Below are 20,030 nucleotides of genomic sequence, written 5' to 3' on the forward strand. Positions count from 1 at the left end.
ACTGTATGTGTCAAGGAGAATGTCTCGATATCAGTCCTAAAATTACCGTTTAATAGTTTGAACTTGTGTCCTAATTCAGTTTAAAATAATACACCATTACTGACACTAGTTTTTAATTCCAGATTTATTTAATTAACTGAATTTAAATTCCCCAGCTGCCTGTAGTGGTGATTTGAACTCCCATCTGCCAGATCATGAGATCCCGGTCTCTGGAATACAAGTCCAGTATCATAACCACTGCGCTACCGTACCCGTGTCCAGCACGCTGGGCCTTGCCTATTCCCCTTTAGCTACCCTGCTAATTACATCCTCAAAATACTCTAATAAATTTGATAAACACGATTTCCCTTTCATAAAACCATGTTGACTCTGCCTAATCATTCTATGATTTTCTACAAGTTCAATATTCGTACAAGTTCCTTAATTATCTGAAACCCCTTTCCGGCCACTTCTCAAACTGAACCAGACTATTTGCAACCTTAACGTCCAGTTAATCCCCGAATTCAGTTCCCACATCCTCACCATCACAACGACCTCCTACTTCCACTTCTGTAACATTGCCCCTGCCTCTACCTCAGCCATGCCGAGACCAATTCCAGATTTGACTATTCCAATGCTCTCCAGGCCAGCCTCTCATCCTCCATAAACTTCAGTTTATCCAATCCTCTGCTATTCTCCATACAAAGGCACGTTCTATCTCTTTCTTTACCCATATCCTATCCTGTAGAATGTTCCACTCACGCACCTCTCTGACCTCACTGATCTATGTTGGCTCATAATCTACAAAAGCCTTAAATTTAAAATTCTCATCCCCTTATTTAAATCACTCCACGGTCGCAGCCTACCCTATCTGTAACCTCCTCCTTCCCTGTAACCTCCTCCTGCCCTACAACCTCCTTCATCCCAAACTCTGACTGGAAGCTTACTGGGAGATAAAAGTGGGAAAGGTGTCCCACTGACCTGTGCCACGTACACAGGCACCAAGAACACACCACAACTGACCATCAGGCTTTTCCAGAGAATGTGCTGCACCCGCATAGACAGCTGTTTCTTTACAATGTTGATTTGACCTCCCAGTTCCTGGTGTACACCCCAGCCCCTCCAAACCCGATCCCCAGGAGTGGAGCAATTTGATCAAATTGTGGATTCTCTTCCGAGCCCCAATTTGGAGAACACATCCAATATGTACATGTGCGATATCCTATCAAAGACCTTCCCCTGAGGTCCACCTGTCTGTCACCTACCAGGGTGCACATATCCCTCAGTAACGTGATAACAGGCGCAGGTCTGTTCCAGTAGATCACCAGCTCCAGACCACACTTGACCTGGTTAGGATTTTTTAGTTGACATTAAGCAGTCATATAGGTTGCCAATTCCTGCTGTTGTCTCTCTCCCCCTGATGCTTGGAGAGGCAGAGAACTGCATATTTCCAGCAGATCTGGTCCCACAGAACCGAGTATAACCCGAATACTGGAGTGAAGCTGATAGAAAGCTCTTCCAGCCCTCAGATAGGTAAAAAGCAAAGAGACTTGCATTTCTATAGCGCCTTTCACAACCACAGGACGTTGTCCCAAAGTGCTTTACAGCCAATCGAAGTTTTGAGGTGTAGTTACTGTTGTAATGTAGGAAATGTGGCAGATAATTTGCGCACAGCAAAATCCCACAAGCAGCGATGTGATAATGACCAGATAATCTTATTTTAGTGATGTTGGTTGAGGGATAAATATCGGCCAGGACACCGGGGAGAACTCCCCTGCTCTTCTTCGAATAGTGTCAGTGGAATCTTCTACATCCACCTGAGAAAGCAGACGGGGCCTCGGTTTAACATCTTATCCGAAAGAGGCCACCATCCGACAGTGCAGCGCTCCCTCAGTACTGCCCCGCCAACAGCGCAGTGCTCCCTCAGTTCTGCCCCTCCAACAGTGCGGCGCTCCCTCAGTACTGCCCCTCCGACAGTGCGGCGCTCCCTCAGTACTGCCCCTACGACAGTGCAGCGCTCCCTCAGTACTGCCCCTACGACAGTGCAGCGCTCCCTCAGTACTGCCCCTCCGACAGTGCAGTGCTCCCTCAGTACTGCCCCTCCGACAGTGCGGCGCTCCCTCAGTACTGCCCTTGCGAAAGTGCGGCGCTCCCTCAGTACTGCCCCTCCGACAGTGCGGCGCTCCCTCAGTACTGCACTGGAGTGTGACCCTGGATTTTGTGCTCAAGTTTCACTGAGTGGGCTTTGACCCACAGCCTTCTGTCTCAGTGGCGAGAGTGCTACCCGCTGAGCCACGGCTGACTTATAACACTTAAATAGCAACGGTACCTGATGAGTCAAACACGGAGAAAACCTGAGGCAGCGATGGAAGAGAGGAAGTGTCAGATCGGGGGATATTCAGGAAGATTTTCACTTTGCACTTTGAAATAACATGGGGAATAATAAGGTGCAAGTTGATAAATGAATCGATACAGGAAGCGGAATACGTCAAACTATCACGTTACTGACATGAATACAAAAGCAAAATACTGCGGATGCTGCAATCTTTAATAAAAACATAAAATGCTGGAAACACTCAGCAGGTCAGGCAGCATCTGTGGAGAGAGAAACAGAGTTAACGTTTCAGGCCGGTGACCCTTCGGCAGAACAAGAAGTCCTGGTTAGTTGCTGCCAATCACGGGTTTTCGACATTGATAGATTGTAAGAAGCCCGAGGGAAGGAATTTCTCAGTTGTGAGGTCCATTTGTGCTGCTGATGTACAGCAATAAATTTCGGACTTGTTGTAGTTTGTCTTTCTCTCAACATTTAGGTCTTGTATTCACAACAGCAGAGTGGCTTCCATAGCAGTCGCAGTTGCCTATGAACTGAAGCCCGCGCCTTGATAAATGCCGAGTATGAGTTAGCAAGCATATTAATCTCTTATTGCAGTATTTTACTGCCGGTGAGTATATGGGATGTCCACTGCAATCTCCTGTCACTCCTGATAGGCAGAATATGACAAACCCATAAGACCGATGCCTACACTGAAGATGCTAAGATAGCAGTATTTAAAATTGAGGCAAATAGGTGCAGTGCGTCCAGCTTAGCGTACCCTTTTTAGAACAGGAATCTTATGCAATAAATACTGAAAATGCTGGAAAGACTGAGAAGGTCAGGCAGCATCTGTGGAGAGAGAATCAGAGTTAACGTTTCAGGTCGGCAGATGACAATGTCAGGTGGGCAAAAATCAAAAACGAAAGTAAGACAATAAGAAAAAATTGTCTTATTTTTAGGTTTTAAAGATCCGGTGTTTGCGAACCGAGGCCTTTGCACAGCTTGATGCAGCCGGACACTGTCTTTACACGAGGGCCCTCTGTTGGAATAGAGCTCGAATTACAGCCACAGCAAACCAAGAGTTGGTTTTCACAAAAGAAATCTTGATCTTATTTTTCAGTATGAAAAAAACTAACCACTCAGAATGCGTTTCCTCCTTCCACAACTCTCACACAGAAAGAAGGGAACGGTCATCAATGGCCACAAGCTCTTGCACAAAGCAACACTCGCAGCCCGCTTCACGCTCAGGAGGAAACGCTTTAACTCCTCCTCGTGGTTAGTGAGACCAGACACTTCAGAACACATTTCTCAAGTTAAAAACTATAGAAATAATCCATAAAAGTATAGTCTTACCTAACATTGATCGCCACACCGCTCTCCACACTCAGCACACCCCCTTTAACAGAGGCTGAGCTCCCACCCGCTTCGCGCCCATTCACAGCGGTCAGTGCGCAATCCACTATATATACAATATACAAATCACCCTTTGTAAATATAATTATAATTGTGTGAGAAAGAAATATAGTTGCTGTCATTCTGCCATTACCCAGCAGGCAGGTGATTTGCATATATTAGCAGCCTGTCTCCAGCGACTGTCCTGCTCATTGATTCACTCAGTGGGTGGAAGCCCCGCTCTGAGAGATTTAAACAGCAACTCGCCCTCCACCGCACGGATGGGTTCAGCGGGTTAGATAAAGAGGGAAAAAGATTTAAAATCAGCTTTGGAAACTGCAAATGAAGAATTATAGAGCCGGAGGAGCAGAGCAACATCTTACGCGGATAACAACAGAAAATGCTGGAAAAACTCAGCAGGCCAGGCAACATCCGTGGAGAGAGAAACAGAGTCAACGTTTCAGGTCGAAACCCTTTGTCAGGACTGAGAAAAAAGCAGGAAATGAAACAGATTAAAAGGCTCACTGCCACACCCCCTCTAGGAATGCCTACCTTGAAGAAGTTCTGCTCTTCTCTTCGACGGGATCTCCGTTTGGCTCTTCAACCTTGTTCATCTTCATTGCTTTCAGTTTCCCTTCTCATGTTTGATCAGACTCAGTTTCACAGCCACTCTCCACCAGTCCTATCCCATCTCGTCTGGTTTTGAATACCTCTTAATGTCTCTTCACTTCTCTTTTGTTCTCTCATCACCATTTCCCGGCCCCCAAACTGGCCTTTTAATCTGTTTCATTTCCTGTGTTTTTTCAGTCCTGACGAAGGGTTTCGATCTGAAACGTTGACTCTATTTCTCTCTCCACGGATGTTGCCTGGCCTGCTGAGTTTTTCCAGCATTTTCTGTTGTAATTTCGGATTCCCAGCACCTGTAGTATTTTTCTATCTGACGGGGATGCTTTAACTTCCTCCAGATGAACTTGGGAAGATTGAATCTGACATCTTCGGCCCTGACCACGAACTCCATTCCCTCATCACCAACCAGAATCATAGAATCATAGAATAGTGCAGCACAGAAGGAGGCCATTCGGCCCATCGAGTCTATGCCGGCTCTTTCAAAGAGCAATCCAGTCAGTCCCACTCCCCCCGCTCTTTCCCCATATCCCTGCAATTTTTTCTCCTTCAAGTATTTATCCAATTCCTTTTTGAAGGCTGCAATTGAATCTGTATCCACCGCCCTATCAGGCAGTGCATTCCAAAGCCTAATCACTCATTATGTAAAAAAGTATTTCCTCATGTCACTTTTTTAAGGTTGGTTGGGTTTTTCTTCGTTCCTGGGATGTGGGCGTTGCTGGCAAGGTTGGTATTTATTGCCCATCCCTAATTGCCCTTGAGAAGGTGGTGGTGAGCCGCCTTGAACCACAGAGGGCAGTTAAGAGTCAACCACGTTGCTGTGGGTCTGGAGTCACATATAGGCCAGACCGGGTAAGGACGACAGATTTCCTTCCCTAAAGGACATTAGTGAACCAGATGGGTTTTTACGACATTCCAGTAGTTACATGGTCACCATTACTGACACTAGCTTTTTATTCCAGATTTATTTAATTAACTGAATTAAAATTCCCCAGCTGCCGTGGTGGGATTTGAACTCACGTCTCTTAAATGAATCCAGTAATATCACCTCCATCACTCTGTTCAGAGTCCATTCCAAGTGCTGATCACTGTATGTGTCAAGGAGAATGTCTCGATATCAGTCCTAAAATTACCGTTTAATAGTTTGAACTTGTGTCCTAATTCAGTTTAAAATAATACACCATTACTGACACTAGTTTTTAATTCCAGATTTATTTAATTAACTGAATTTAAATTCCCCAGCTGCCTGTGGTGGTGATTTGAACTCCCATCTGCCAGATCATGAGATCCCGGTCTCTGGAATACAAGTCCAGTATCATAACCACTGCGCTACCGTACCCGTGTCCAGCACGCTGGGCCTTGCCTATTCCCCTTTAGCTACCCTGCTAATTACATCCTCAAAATACTCTAATAAATTTGATAAACACGATTTCCCTTTCATAAAACCATGTTGACTCTGCCTAATCATTCTATGATTTTCTACAAGTTCAATATTCGTACAAGTTCCTTAATTATCTGAAACCCCTTTCCGGCCACTTCTCAAACTGAACCAGACTATTTGCAACCTTAACGTCCAGTTAATCCCCGAATTCAGTTCCCACATCCTCACCATCACAACGACCTCCTACTTCCACTTCTGTAACATTGCCCCTGCCTCTACCTCAGCCATGCCGAGACCAATTCCAGATTTGACTATTCCAATGCTCTCCAGGCCAGCCTCCCATCCTCCATAAACTTCAGTTAATCCAATCCTCTGCTATTCTCCATACAAAGGCACGTTCTATCTCTTTCTTTACTCATACCCTATCCTGCAAAAAGTTCCACTCACGCACCTCTCTGACCTCACTGATCTATGTTGGCTCATAATCTACAAAAGCCTTAAATTTAAAATTCTCATCCCCTTATTTAAATCACTCCACGGTCGCAGCCTACCCTATCTGTAACCTCCTCCTTCCCTGTAACCTCCTCCTGCCCTACAACCTCCTTCATCCCAAACTCTGACTGGAAGCTTACTGGGAGATAAAAGTGGGAAAGGTGTCCCACTGACCTGTGCCACGTACACAGGCACCAAGAACACACCACAACTGACCATCAGGCTTTTCCAGAGAATGTGCTGCACCCGCATAGACAGCTGTTTCTTTACAATGTTGATTTGACCTCCCAGTTCCTGGTGTACACCCCAGCCCCTCCAAACCCGATCCCCAGGAGTGGAGCAATTTGATCAAATTGTGGATTCTCTTCCGAGCCCCAATTTGGAGAACACATCCAATATGTACATGTGCGATATCCTATCAAAGACCTTCCCCTGAGGTCCACCTGTCTGTCACCTACCAGGGTGCACATATCCCTCAGTAACGTGATAACAGGCGCAGGTCTGTTCCAGTAGATCACCAGCTCCAGACCACACTTGACCTGGTTAGGATTTTTTAGTTGACATTAAGCAGTCATATAGGTTGCCAATTCCTGCTGTTGTCTCTCTCCCCCTGATGCTTGGAGAGGCAGAGAACTGCATATTTCCAGCAGATCTGGTCCCACAGAACCGAGTATAACCCGAATACTGGAGTGAAGCTGATAGAAAGCTCTTCCAGCCCTCAGATAGGTAAAAAGCAAAGAGACTTGCATTTCTATAGCGCCTTTCACAACCACAGGACATTGTCCCAAAGTGCTTTACAACCAATCGAAGTTTTGAGGTGTAGTTACTGTTGTAATGTAGGAAATGTGGCAGATAATTTGCGCACAGCAAAATCCCACAAGCAGCGATGTGATAATGACCAGATAATCTTATTTTAGTGATGTTGGTTGAGGGAAAAATATCGGCCAGGACACCGGGGAGAACTCCCCTGCTCTTCTTCGAATAGTGTCAGTGGAATCTTCTACATCCACCTGAGAAAGCAGACGGGGCCTCGGTTTAACATCTTATCCGAAAGAGGCCACCATCCGACAGTGCAGCGCTCCCTCAGTACTGCCCCGCCAACAGCGCAGTGCTCCCTCAGTTCTGCCCCTCCAACAGTGCGGCGCTCCCTCAGTACTGCCCCTCCGACAGTGCGGCGCTCCCTCAGTACTGCCCCTACGACAGTGCAGCGCTCCCTCAGTACTGCCCCTCCGACAGTGCAGTGCTCCCTCAGTACTGCCCCTCCGACAGTGCGGCGCTCCCTCAGTACTGCCCTTGCGAAAGTGCGGCGCTCCCTCAGTACTGCCCCTCCGACAGTGCGGCGCTCCCTCAGTACTGCACTGGAGTGTGACCCTGGATTTTGTGCTCAAGTTTCACTGAGTGGGCTTTGACCCACAGCCTTCTGTCTCAGTGGCGAGAGTGCTACCCGCTGAGCCACGGCTGACTTATAACACTTAAATAGCAACGGTACCTGATGAGTCAAACACGGAGAAAACCTGAGGCAGCGATGGAAGAGAGGAAGTGTCAGATCGGGGGATATTCAGGAAGATTTTCACTTTGCACTTTGAAATAACATGGGGAATAATAAGGTGCAAGTTGATAAATGAATCGATACAGGAAGCGGAATACGTCAAACTATCACGTTACTGACATGAATACAAAAGCAAAATACTGCGGATGCTGCAATCTTTAATAAAAACATAAAATGCTGGAAACACTCAGCAGGTCAGGCAGCATCTGTGGAGAGAGAAACAGAGTTAACGTTTCAGGCCGGTGACCCTTCGGCAGAACAAGAAGTCCTGGTTAGTTGCTGCCAATCACGGGTTTTCGACATTGATTGATTGTAAGAAGCCCGAGGGAAGGAATTTCTCAGTTGTGAGGTCCATTTGTGCTGCTGATGTACAGCAATAAATTTCGGACTTGTTGTAGTTTGTCTTTCTCTCAACATTTAGGTCTTGTATTCACAACAGCAGAGTGGCTTCCATAGCAGTCGCAGTTGCCTATGAACTGAAGCCCGCGCCTTGATAAATGCCGAGTATGAGTTAGCAAGCATATTAATCTCTTATTGCAGTATTTTACTGCCGGTGAGTATATGGGATGTCCACTGCAATCTCCTGTCACTCCTGATAGGCAGAATATGACAAACCCATAAGACCGATGCCTACACTGAAGATGCTAAGATAGCAGTATTTAAAATTGAGGCAAATAGGTGCAGTGCGTCCAGCTTAGCGTACCCTTTTTAGAACAGGAATCTTATGCAATAAATACTGAAAATGCTGGAAAGACTGAGAAGGTCAGGCAGCATCTGTGGAGAGAGAATCAGAGTTAACGTTTCAGGTCGGCAGATGACAATGTCAGGTGGGCAAAAATCAAAAACGAAAGTAAGACAATAAGAAAAAATTGTCTTATTTTTAGGTTTTAAAGATCCGGTGTTTGCGAACCGAGGCCTTTGCACAGCTTGATGCAGCCGGACACTGTCTTTACACGAGGGCCCTCTGTTGGAATAGAGCTCGAATTACAGCCACAGCAAACCAAGAGTTGGTTTTCACAAAAGAAATCTTGATCTTATTTTTCAGTATGAAAAAAACTAACCACTCAGAATGCGTTTCCTCCTTCCACAACTCTCACACAGAAAGAAGGGAACGGTCATCAATGGCCACAAGCTCTTGCACAAAGCAACACTCGCAGCCCGCTTCACGCTCAGGAGGAAACGCTTTAACTCCTCCTCGTGGTTAGTGAGACCAGACACTTCAGAACACATTTCTCAAGTTAAAAACTATAGAAATGATCCCCAAAAGTATAGTCTTACCTAACATTGGCCGCCACACCGCTCTCCACACTCAGCACACCCCCTTTAACAGAGGCTGAGCTCCCACCCGCTTCGCGCCCATTCACAGCGGTCAGTGCGGAATCCACTATATATACAATATACAAATCACCCTTTGTAAATATAATTATAATTGTGTGAGAAAGAAATATAGTTGCTGTCATTCTGCCATTACCCAGCAGGCAGGTGATTTGCATATATTAGCAGCCTGTCTCCAGCGACTGTCCTGCTCATTGATTCACTCAGTGGGTGGAAGCCCCGCTCTGAGAGATTTAAACAGCAACTCGCCCTCCACCGCACGGATGGGTTCAGCGGGTTAGATAAAGAGGGAAAAAGATTTAAAATCAGCTTTGGAAACTGCAAATGAAGAATTATAGAGCCGGAGGAGCAGAGCAACATCTTACGCGGATAACAACAGAAAATGCTGGAAAAACTCAGCAGGCCAGGCAACATCCGTGGAGAGAGAAACAGAGTCAACGTTTCAGGTCGAAACCCTTTGTCAGGACTGAGAAAAAAGCAGGAAATGAAACAGATTAAAAGGCTCACTGCCACACCCCCTCTAGGAATGCCTACCTTGAAGAAGTTCTGCTCTTCTCTTCGACGGGATCTCCGTTTGGCTCTTCAACCTTGTTCATCTTCATTGCTTTCAGTTTCCCTTCTCATGTTTGATCAGACTCAGTTTCACAGCCACTCTCCACCAGTCCTATCACCATCTCGTCTGGTTTTGAACACCTCTTAATGTCTCTTCACTTCTCTTTTGTTCTCTCATCACCATTTCCCGGCCCCCAAACTGGCCTTTTAATCTGTTTCATTTCCTGTGTTTTTTCAGTCCTGACGAAGGGTTTCGATCTGAAACGTTGACTCTATTTCTCTCTCCACGGATGTTGCCTGGCCTGCTGAGTTTTTCCAGCATTTTCTGTTGTAATTTCGGATTCCCAGCATCTGTAGTATTTTTCTATCTGACGGGGGTGCTTTAACTTCCTCCAGATGAACTTGGGAAGATTGAATCTGACATCTTCGGCCCTGACCACGAACTTCATTCCCTCATCACCAACCAGAATCATAGAATCATAGAATAGTGCAGCACAGAAGGAGGCCATTCGGCCCATCGAGTCTATGCCGGCTCTTTCAAAGAGCAATCCAGTCAGTCCCACTCCCCCCGCTCTTTCCCCATATCCCTGCAATTTTTTCTCCTTCAAGTATTTATCCAATTCCTTTTTGAAGGCTGCAATTGAATCTGTATCCACCGCCCTATCAGGCAGTGCATTCCAAAGCCTAATCACTCATTATGTAAAAAAGTATTTCCTCATGTCACTTTTTTAAGGTTGGTTGGGTTTTTCTTCGTTCCTGGGATGTGGGCGTTGCTGGCAAGGTTGGTATTTATTGCCCATCCCTAATTGCCCTTGAGAAGGTGGTGGTGAGCCGCCTTGAACCACAGAGGGCAGTTAAGAGTCAACCACGTTGCTGTGGGTCTGGAGTCACATATAGGCCAGACCGGGTAAGGACGACAGATTTCCTTCCCTAAAGGACATTAGTGAACCAGATGGGTTTTTACGACATTCCAGTAGTTACATGGTCACCATTACTGACACTAGCTTTTTATTCCAGATTTATTTAATTAACTGAATTAAAATTCCCCAGCTGCCGTGGTGGGATTTGAACTCACGTCTCTTAAATGAATCCAGTAATATCACCTCCATCACTCTGTTCAGAGTCCATTCCAAGTGCTGATCACTGTATGTGTCAAGGAGAATGTCTCGATATCAGTCCTAAAATTACCGTTTAATAGTTTGAACTTGTGTCCTAATTCAGTTTAAAATAATACACCATTACTGACACTAGTTTTTAATTCCAGATTTATTTAATTAACTGAATTTAAATTCCCCAGCTGCCTGTGGTGGTGATTTGAACTCCCATCTGCCAGATCATGAGATCCCGGTCTCTGGAATACAAGTCCAGTATCATAACCACTGCGCTACCGTACCCGTGTCCAGCACGCTGGGCCTTGCCTATTCCCCTTTAGCTACCCTGCTAATTACATCCTCAAAATACTCTAATAAATTTGATAAACACGATTTCCCTTTCATAAAACCATGTTGACTCTGCCTAATCATTCTATGATTTTCTACAAGTTCAATATTCGTACAAGTTCCTTAATTATCTGAAACCCCTTTCCGGCCACTTCTCAAACTGAACCAGACTATTTGCAACCTTAACGTCCAGTTAATCCCCGAATTCAGTTCCCACATCCTCACCATCACAACGACCTCCTACTTCCACTTCTGTAACATTGCCCCTGCCTCTACCTCAGCCATGCCGAGACCAATTCCAGATTTGACTATTCCAATGCTCTCCAGGCCAGCCTCCCATCCTCCATAAACTTCAGTTAATCCAATCCTCTGCTATTCTCCATACAAAGGCACGTTCTATCTCTTTCTTTACTCATACCCTATCCTGTAAAAAGTTCCACTCACGCACCTCTCTGACCTCACTGATCTATGTTGGCTCATAATCTACAAAAGCCTTAAATTTAAAATTCTCATCCCCTTATTTAAATCACTCCACGGTCGCAGCCTACCCTATCTGTAACCTCCTCCTTCCCTGTAACCTCCTCCTGCCCTACAACCTCCTTCATCCCAAACTCTGACTGGAAGCTTACTGGGAGATAAAAGTGGGAAAGGTGTCCCACTGACCTGTGCCACGTACACAGGCACCAAGAACACACCACAACTGACCATCAGGCTTTTCCAGAGAATGTGCTGCACCCGCATAGACAGCTGTTTCTTTACAATGTTGATTTGACCTCCCAGTTCCTGGTGTACACCCCAGCCCCTCCAAACCCGATCCCCAGGAGTGGAGCAATTTGATCAAATTGTGGATTCTCTTCCGAGCCCCAATTTGGAGAACACATCCAATATGTACATGTGCGATATCCTATCAAAGACCTTCCCCTGAGGTCCACCTGTCTGTCACCTACCAGGGTGCACATATCCCTCAGTAACGTGATAACAGGCGCAGGTCTGTTCCAGTAGATCACCAGCTCCAGACCACACTTGACCTGGTTAGGATTTTTTAGTTGACATTAAGCAGTCATATAGGTTGCCAATTCCTGCTGTTGTCTCTCTCCCCCTGATGCTTGGAGAGGCAGAGAACTGCATATTTCCAGCAGATCTGGTCCCACAGAACCGAGTATAACCCGAATACTGGAGTGAAGCTGATAGAAAGCTCTTCCAGCCCTCAGATAGGTAAAAAGCAAAGAGACTTGCATTTCTATAGCGCCTTTCACAACCACAGGACATTGTCCCAAAGTGCTTTACAACCAATCGAAGTTTTGAGGTGTAGTTACTGTTGTAATGTAGGAAATGTGGCAGATAATTTGCGCACAGCAAAATCCCACAAGCAGCGATGTGATAATGACCAGATAATCTTATTTTAGTGATGTTGGTTGAGGGAAAAATATCGGCCAGGACACCGGGGAGAACTCCCCTGCTCTTCTTCGAATAGTGTCAGTGGAATCTTCTACATCCACCTGAGAAAGCAGACGGGGCCTCGGTTTAACATCTTATCCGAAAGAGGCCACCATCCGACAGTGCAGCGCTCCCTCAGTACTGCCCCGCCAACAGCGCAGTGCTCCCTCAGTTCTGCCCCTCCAACAGTGCGGCGCTCCCTCAGTACTGCCCCTCCGACAGTGCGGCGCTCCCTCAGTACTGCCCCTACGACAGTGCAGCGCTCCCTCAGTACTGCCCCTCCGACAGTGCAGTGCTCCCTCAGTACTGCCCCTCCGACAGTGCGGCGCTCCCTCAGTACTGCCCTTGCGAAAGTGCGGCGCTCCCTCAGTACTGCCCCTCCGACAGTGCGGCGCTCCCTCAGTACTGCACTGGAGTGTGACCCTGGATTTTGTGCTCAAGTTTCACTGAGTGGGCTTTGACCCACAGCCTTCTGTCTCAGTGGCGAGAGTGCTACCCGCTGAGCCACGGCTGACTTATAACACTTAAATAGCAACGGTACCTGATGAGTCAAACACGGAGAAAACCTGAGGCAGCGATGGAAGAGAGGAAGTGTCAGATCGGGGGATATTCAGGAAGATTTTCACTTTGCACTTTGAAATAACATGGGGAATAATAAGGTGCAAGTTGATAAATGAATCGATACAGGAAGCGGAATACGTCAAACTATCACGTTACTGACATGAATACAAAAGCAAAATACTGCGGATGCTGCAATCTTTAATAAAAACATAAAATGCTGGAAACACTCAGCAGGTCAGGCAGCATCTGTGGAGAGAGAAACAGAGTTAACGTTTCAGGCCGGTGACCCTTCGGCAGAACAAGAAGTCCTGGTTAGTTGCTGCCAATCACGGGTTTTCGACATTGATAGATTGTAAGAAGCCCGAGGGAAGGAATTTCTCAGTTGTGAGGTCCATTTGTGCTGCTGATGTACAGCAATAAATTTCGGACTTGTTGTAGTTTGTCTTTCTCTCAACATTTAGGTCTTGTATTCACAACAGCAGAGTGGCTTCCATAGCAGTCGCAGTTGCCTATGAACTGAAGCCCGCGCCTTGATAAATGCCGAGTATGAGTTAGCAAGCACATTAATCTCTTATTGCAGTATTTTACTGCCGGTGAGTATATGGGATGTCCACTGCAATCTCCTGTCACTCCTGATAGGCAGAATATGACAAACCCATAAGACCGATGCCTACACTGAAGATGCTAAGGTAGCAGTATTTAAAATTGAGGCAAATAGGTGCAGTGCGTCCAGCTTAGCGTACCCTTTTTAGAACAGGAATCTTATGCAATAAATACTGAAAATGCTGGAAAGACTGAGAAGGTCAGGCAGCATCTGTGGAGAGAGAATCAGAGTTAACGTTTCAGGTCGGCAGATGACAATGTCAGGTGGGCAAAAATCAAAAACGAAAGTAAGACAATAAGAAAAAATTGTCTTATTTTTAGGTTTTAAAGATCCGGTGTTTGCGAACCGAGGCCTTTGCACAGCTTGATGCAGCCGGACACTGTCTTTACACGAGGGCCCTCTGTTGGAATAGAGCTCGAATTACAGCCACAGCAAACCAAGAGTTGGTTTTCACAAAAGAAATCTTGATCTTATTTTTCAGTATGAAAAAAACTAACCACTCAGAATGCGTTTCCTCCTTCCACAACTCTCACACAGAAAGAAGGGAACGGTCATCAATGGCCACAAGCTCTTGCACAAAGCAACACTCGCAGCCCGCTTCACGCTCAGGAGGAAACGCTTTAACTCCTCCTCGTGGTTAGTGAGACCAGACACTTCAGAACACATTTCTCAAGTTAAAAACTATAGAAATGATCCCTAAAAGTATAGTCTTACCTAACATTGGCCGCCACACCGCTCTCCACACTCAGCACACCCCCTTTAACAGAGGCTGAGCTCCCACCCGCTTCGCGCCCATTCACAGCGGTCAGTGCGGAATCCACTATATATACAATATACAAATCACCCTTTGTAAATATAATTATAATTGTGTGAGAAAGAAATATAGTTGCTGTCATTCTGCCATTACCCAGCAGGCAGGTGATTTGCATATATTAGCAGCCTGTCTCCAGCGACTGTCCTGCTCATTGATTCACTCAGTGGGTGGAAGCCCCGCTCTGAGAGATTTAAACAGCAACTCGCCCTCCACCGCACGGATGGGTTCAGCGGGTTAGATAAAGAGGGAAAAAGATTTAAAATCAGCTTTGGAAACTGCAAATGAAGAATTATAGAGCCGGAGGAGCAGAGCAACATCTTACGCGGATAACAACAGAAAATGCTGGAAAAACTCAGCAGGCCAGGCAACATCCGTGGAGAGAGAAACAGAGTCAACGTTTCAGGTCGAAACCCTTTGTCAGGACTGAGAAAAAAGCAGGAAATGAAACAGATTAAAAGGCTCACTGCCACACCCCCTCTAGGAATGCCTACCTTGAAGAAGTTCTGCTCTTCTCTTCGACGGGATCTCCGTTTGGCTCTTCAACCTTGTTCATCTTCATTGCTTTCAGTTTCCCTTCTCATGTTTGATCAGACTCAGTTTCACAGCCACTCTCCACCAGTCCTATCACCATCTCGTCTGGTTTTGAACACCTCTTAATGTCTCTTCACTTCTCTTTTGTTCTCTCATCACCATTTCCCGGCCCCCAAACTGGCCTTTTAATCTGTTTCATTTCCTGTGTTTTTTCAGTCCTGACGAAGGGTTTCGATCTGAAACGTTGACTCTATTTCTCTCTCCACGGATGTTGCCTGGCCTGCTGAGTTTTTCCAGCATTTTCTGTTGTAATTTCGGATTCCCAGCATCTGTAGTATTTTTCTATCTGACGGGGGTGCTTTAACTTCCTCCAGATGAACTTGGGAAGATTGAATCTGACATCTTCGGCCCTGACCACGAACTTCATTCCCTCATCACCAACCAGAATCATAGAATCATAGAATAGTGCAGCACAGAAGGAGGCCATTCGGCCCATCGAGTCTATGCCGGCTCTTTCAAAGAGCAATGCAGTCAGTCCCACTCCCCCCGCTCTTTCCCCATATCCCTGCAATTTTTTCTCCTTCAAGTATTTATCCAATTCCTTTTTGAAGGCTGCAATTGAATCTGTATCCACCGCCCTATCAGGCAGTGCATTCCAAAGCCTAATCACTCATTATGTAAAAAAGTATTTCCTCATGTCACTTTTTTAAGGTTGGTTGGGTTTTTCTTCGTTCCTGGGATGTGGGCGTTGCTGGCAAGGTTGGTATTTATTGCCCATCCCTAATTGCCCTTGAGAAGGTGGTGGTGAGCCGCCTTGAACCACAGAGGGCAGTTAAGAGTCAACCACGTTGCTGTGGGTCTGGAGTCACATATAGGCCAGACCGGGTAAGGACGACAGATTTCCTTCCCTAAAGGACATTAGTGAACCAGATGGGTTTTTACGACATTCCAGTAGTTACATGGTCACCATTACTGACACTAGCTTTTTATTCCAGATTTATTTAATTAACTGAATTAAAATTCCCCAGCTGCCGTGGTGGGATTTGAACTCACGTCTCTTAAATGAATCCAGTAATATCACCTCCATCACTCTGTTCAGAGTCCATTCCAAGTGCTGATCACTGTATGTGTCAAGGAGAATGTCTCGATATCAGTCCTAAAATTACCGTTTAATAGTTTGAACTTGTGTCCTAATTCAGTTTAAAATAATACACCATTACTGACACTAGTTTTTAATTCCAGATTTATTTAATTAACTGAATTTAAATTCCCCAGCTGCCTGTGGTGGTGATTTGAACTCCCATCTGCCAGATCATGAGATCCCGGTCTCTGGAATACAAGTCCAGTATCATAACCACTGCGCTACCATACCCGTGTCCAGCACGCTGGGCCTTGCCTATTCCCCTTTAGCTACCCTGCTAATTACATCCTCAAAATACTCTAATAAATTTGATAAACACGATTTCCCTTTCATAAAACCATGTTGACTCTGTCTAATCATTCTATGATTTTCTACAAGTTCAATATTCGTACAAGTTCCTTAATTATCTGAAACCCCTTTCCGGCCACTTCTCAAACTGAACCAGACTATTTGCAACCTTAACGTCCAGTTAATCCCCGAATTCAGTTCCCACATCCTCACCATCACAACGACCTCCTACTTCCACTTCTGTAACATTGCCCCTGCCTCTACCTCAGCCATGCCGAGACCAATTCCAGATTTGACTATTCCAATGCTCTCCAGGCCAGCCTCCCATCCTCCATAAACTTCAGTTAATCCAATCCTCTGCTATTCTCCATACAAAGGCACGTTCTATCTCTTTCTTTACTCATACCCTATCCTGTAAAAAGTTCCACTCACGCACCTCTCTGACCTCACTGATCTATGTTGGCTCATAATCTACAAAAGCCTTAAATTTAAAATTCTCATCCCCTTATTTAAATCACTCCACGGTCGCAGCCTACCCTATCTGTAACCTCCTCCTTCCCTGTAACCTCCTCCTGCCCTACAACCTCCTTCATCCCAAACTCTGACTGGAAGCTTACTGGGAGATAAAAGTGGGAAAGGTGTCCCACTGACCTGTGCCACGTACACAGGCACCAAGAACACACCACAACTGACCATCAGGCTTTTCCAGAGAATGTGCTGCACCCGCATAGACAGCTGTTTCTTTACAATGTTGATTTGACCTCCCAGTTCCTGGTGTACACCCCAGCCCCTCCAAACCCGATCCCCAGGAGTGGAGCAATTTGATCAAATTGTGGATTCTCTTCCGAGCCCCAATTTGGAGAACACATCCAATATGTACATGTGCGATATCCTATCAAAGACCTTCCCCTGAGGTCCACCTGTCTGTCACCTACCAGGGTGCACATATCCCTCAGTAACATGATAACAGGCGCAGGTCTGTTCCAGTAGATCACCAGCTCCAGACCACACTTGACCTGGTTAGGATTTTTTAGTTGACATTAAGCAGTCATATAGGTTGCCAATTCCTGCTGTTGTCTCTCTCCCCCTGATGCTTGGAGAGGCAGAGAACTGCATATTTCCAGCAGATCTGGTCCCACAGAACCGAGTATAACCCGAATACTGGAGTGAAGCTGATAGAAAGCTCTTCCAGCCCTCAGATAGGTAAAAAGCAAAGAGACTTGCATTTCTATAGCGCCTTTCACAACCACAGGACATTGTCCCAAAGTGCTTTACAACCAATCGAAGTTTTGAGGTGTAGTTACTGTTGTAATGTAGGAAATGTGGCAGATAATTTGCGCACAGCAAAATCCCACAAGCAGCGATGTGATAATGACCAGATAATCTTATTTTAGTGATGTTGGTTGAGGGAAAAATATCGGCCAGGACACCGGGGAGAACTCCCCTGCTCTTCTTCGAATAGTGTCAGTGGAATCTTCTACATCCACCTGAGAAAGCAGACGGGGCCTCGGTTTAACATCTTATCCGAAAGAGGCCACCATCCGACAGTGCAGCGCTCCCTCAGTACTGCCCCGCCAACAGCGCAGTGCTCCCTCAGTTCTGCCCCTCCAACAGTGCGGCGCTCCCTCAGTACTGCCCCTCCGACAGTGCGGCGCTCCCTCAGTACTGCCCCTACGACAGTGCAGCGCTCCCTCAGTACTGCCCCTCCGACAGTGCAGTGCTCCCTCAGTACTGCCCCTCCGACAGTGCGGCGCTCCCTCAGTACTGCCCTTGCGAAAGTGCGGCGCTCCCTCAGTACTGCCCCTCCGACAGTGCGGCGCTCCCTCAGTACTGCACTGGAGTGTGACCCTGGATTTTGTGCTCAAGTTTCACTGAGTGGGCTTTGACCCACAGCCTTCTGTCTCAGTGGCGAGAGTGCTACCCGCTGAGCCACGGCTGACTTATAACACTTAAATAGCAACGGTACCTGATGAGTCAAACACGGAGAAAACCTGAGGCAGCGATGGAAGAGAGGAAGTGTCAGATCGGGGGATATTCAGGAAGATTTTCACTTTGCACTTTGAAATAACATGGGGAATAATAAGGTGCAAGTTGATAAATGAATCGATACAGGAAGCGGAATACGTCAAACTATCACGTTACTGACATGAATACAAAAGCAAAATACTGCGGATGCTGCAATCTTTAATAAAAACATAAAATGCTGGAAACACTCAGCAGGTCAGGCAGCATCTGTGGAGAGAGAAACAGAGTTAACGTTTCAGGCCGGTGACCCTTCGGCAGAACAAGAAGTCCTGGTTAGTTGCTGCCAATCACGGGTTTTCGACATTGATAGATTGTAAGAAGCCCGAGGGAAGGAATTTCTCAGTTGTGAGGTCCATTTGTGCTGCTGATGTACAGCAATAAATTTCGGACTTGTTGTAGTTTGTCTTTCTCTCAACATTTAGGTCTTGTATTCACAACAGCAGAGTGGCTTCCATAGCAGTCGCAGTTGCCTATGAACTGAAGCCAGCGCCTTGATAAATGCCGAGTATGAGTTAGCAAGCACATTAATCTCTTATTGCAGTATTTTACTGCCGGTGAGTATATGGGATGTCCACTGCAATCTCCTGTCACTCCTGATAGGCAGAATATGACAAACCCATAAGACCGATGCCTACACTGAAGATGCTAAGGTAGCAGTATTTAAAATTGAGGCAAATAGGTGCAGTGCGTCCAGCTTAGCGTACCCTTTTTAGAACAGGAATCTTATGCAATAAATACTGAAAATGCTGGAAAGACTGAGAAGGTCAGGCAGCATCTGTGGAGAGAGAATCAGAGTTAACGTTTCAGGTCGGCAGATGACAATGTCAGGTGGGCAAAAATCAAAAACGAAAGTAAGACAATAAGAAAAAATTGTCTTATTTTTAGGTTTTAAAGATCCGGTGTTTGCGAACCGAGGCCTTTGCACAGCTTGATGCAGCCGGACACTGTCTTTACACGAGGGCCCTCTGTTGGAATAGAGCTCGAATTACAGCCACAGCAAACCAAGAGTTGGTTTTCACAAAAGAAATCTTGATCTTATTTTTCAGTATGAAAAAAACTAACCACTCAGAATGCGTTTCCTCCTTCCACAACTCTCACACAGAAAGAAGGGAACGGTCATCAATGGCCACAAGCTCTTGCACAAAGCAACACTCGCAGCCCGCTTCACGCTCAGGAGGAAACGCTTTAACTCCTCCTCGTGGTTAGTGAGACCAGACACTTCAGAACACATTTCTCAAGTTAAAAACTATAGAAATGATCCCTAAAAGTATAGTCTTACCTAACATTGGCCGCCACACCGCTCTCCACACTCAGCACACCCCCTTTAACAGAGGCTGAGCTCCCACCCGCTTCGCGCCCATTCACAGCGGTCAGTGCGGAATCCACTATATATACAATATACAAATCACCCTTTCTAAATATAATTATAATTGTGTGAGAAAGAAATATAGTTGCTGTCATTCTGCCATTACCCAGCAGGCAGGTGATTTGCATATATTAGCAGCCTGTCTCCAGCGACTGTCCTGCTCATTGATTCACTCAGTGGGTGGAAGCCCCGCTCTGAGAGATTTA

The 20,030-nt window shown here is 46.0% G+C and overlaps 4 non-coding genes across 4 annotated transcripts; all 4 read right to left on the reverse strand.

Moving 5' to 3' along the window:
• Positions 1–3,427: 3,427 nt before the first annotated feature.
• Positions 3,428–3,644, reverse strand: LOC147097497 (small nucleolar RNA U3). The gene has a single exon (XR_015074435.1). It is a non-coding gene; the product is annotated as a small nucleolar RNA U3 (small nucleolar RNA).
• Positions 3,645–8,790: 5,146 nt separating this feature from the next.
• On the reverse strand, positions 8,791–9,007 carry LOC147097498 (small nucleolar RNA U3). The gene has a single exon (XR_015074421.1). It is a non-coding gene; the product is annotated as a small nucleolar RNA U3 (small nucleolar RNA).
• Positions 9,008–14,154: 5,147 nt separating this feature from the next.
• On the reverse strand, positions 14,155–14,371 carry LOC147097499 (small nucleolar RNA U3). Its single transcript, XR_015074407.1, has one exon. It is a non-coding gene; the product is annotated as a small nucleolar RNA U3 (small nucleolar RNA).
• Positions 14,372–19,518: 5,147 nt separating this feature from the next.
• Positions 19,519–19,735, reverse strand: LOC147097500 (small nucleolar RNA U3). Its single transcript, XR_015074408.1, has one exon. It is a non-coding gene; the product is annotated as a small nucleolar RNA U3 (small nucleolar RNA).
• Between the last annotated feature and the right edge of the window lie 295 nt (positions 19,736–20,030).

The sequence above is a fragment of the Somniosus microcephalus genome, chromosome 32 (genome assembly GCF_052327205.1).
Source record: "Somniosus microcephalus isolate GS21.2 chromosome 32, FLI_Smic_1.0, whole genome shotgun sequence".
NCBI classification, from domain to species: domain Eukaryota; kingdom Metazoa; phylum Chordata; class Chondrichthyes; order Squaliformes; family Somniosidae; genus Somniosus; species Somniosus microcephalus.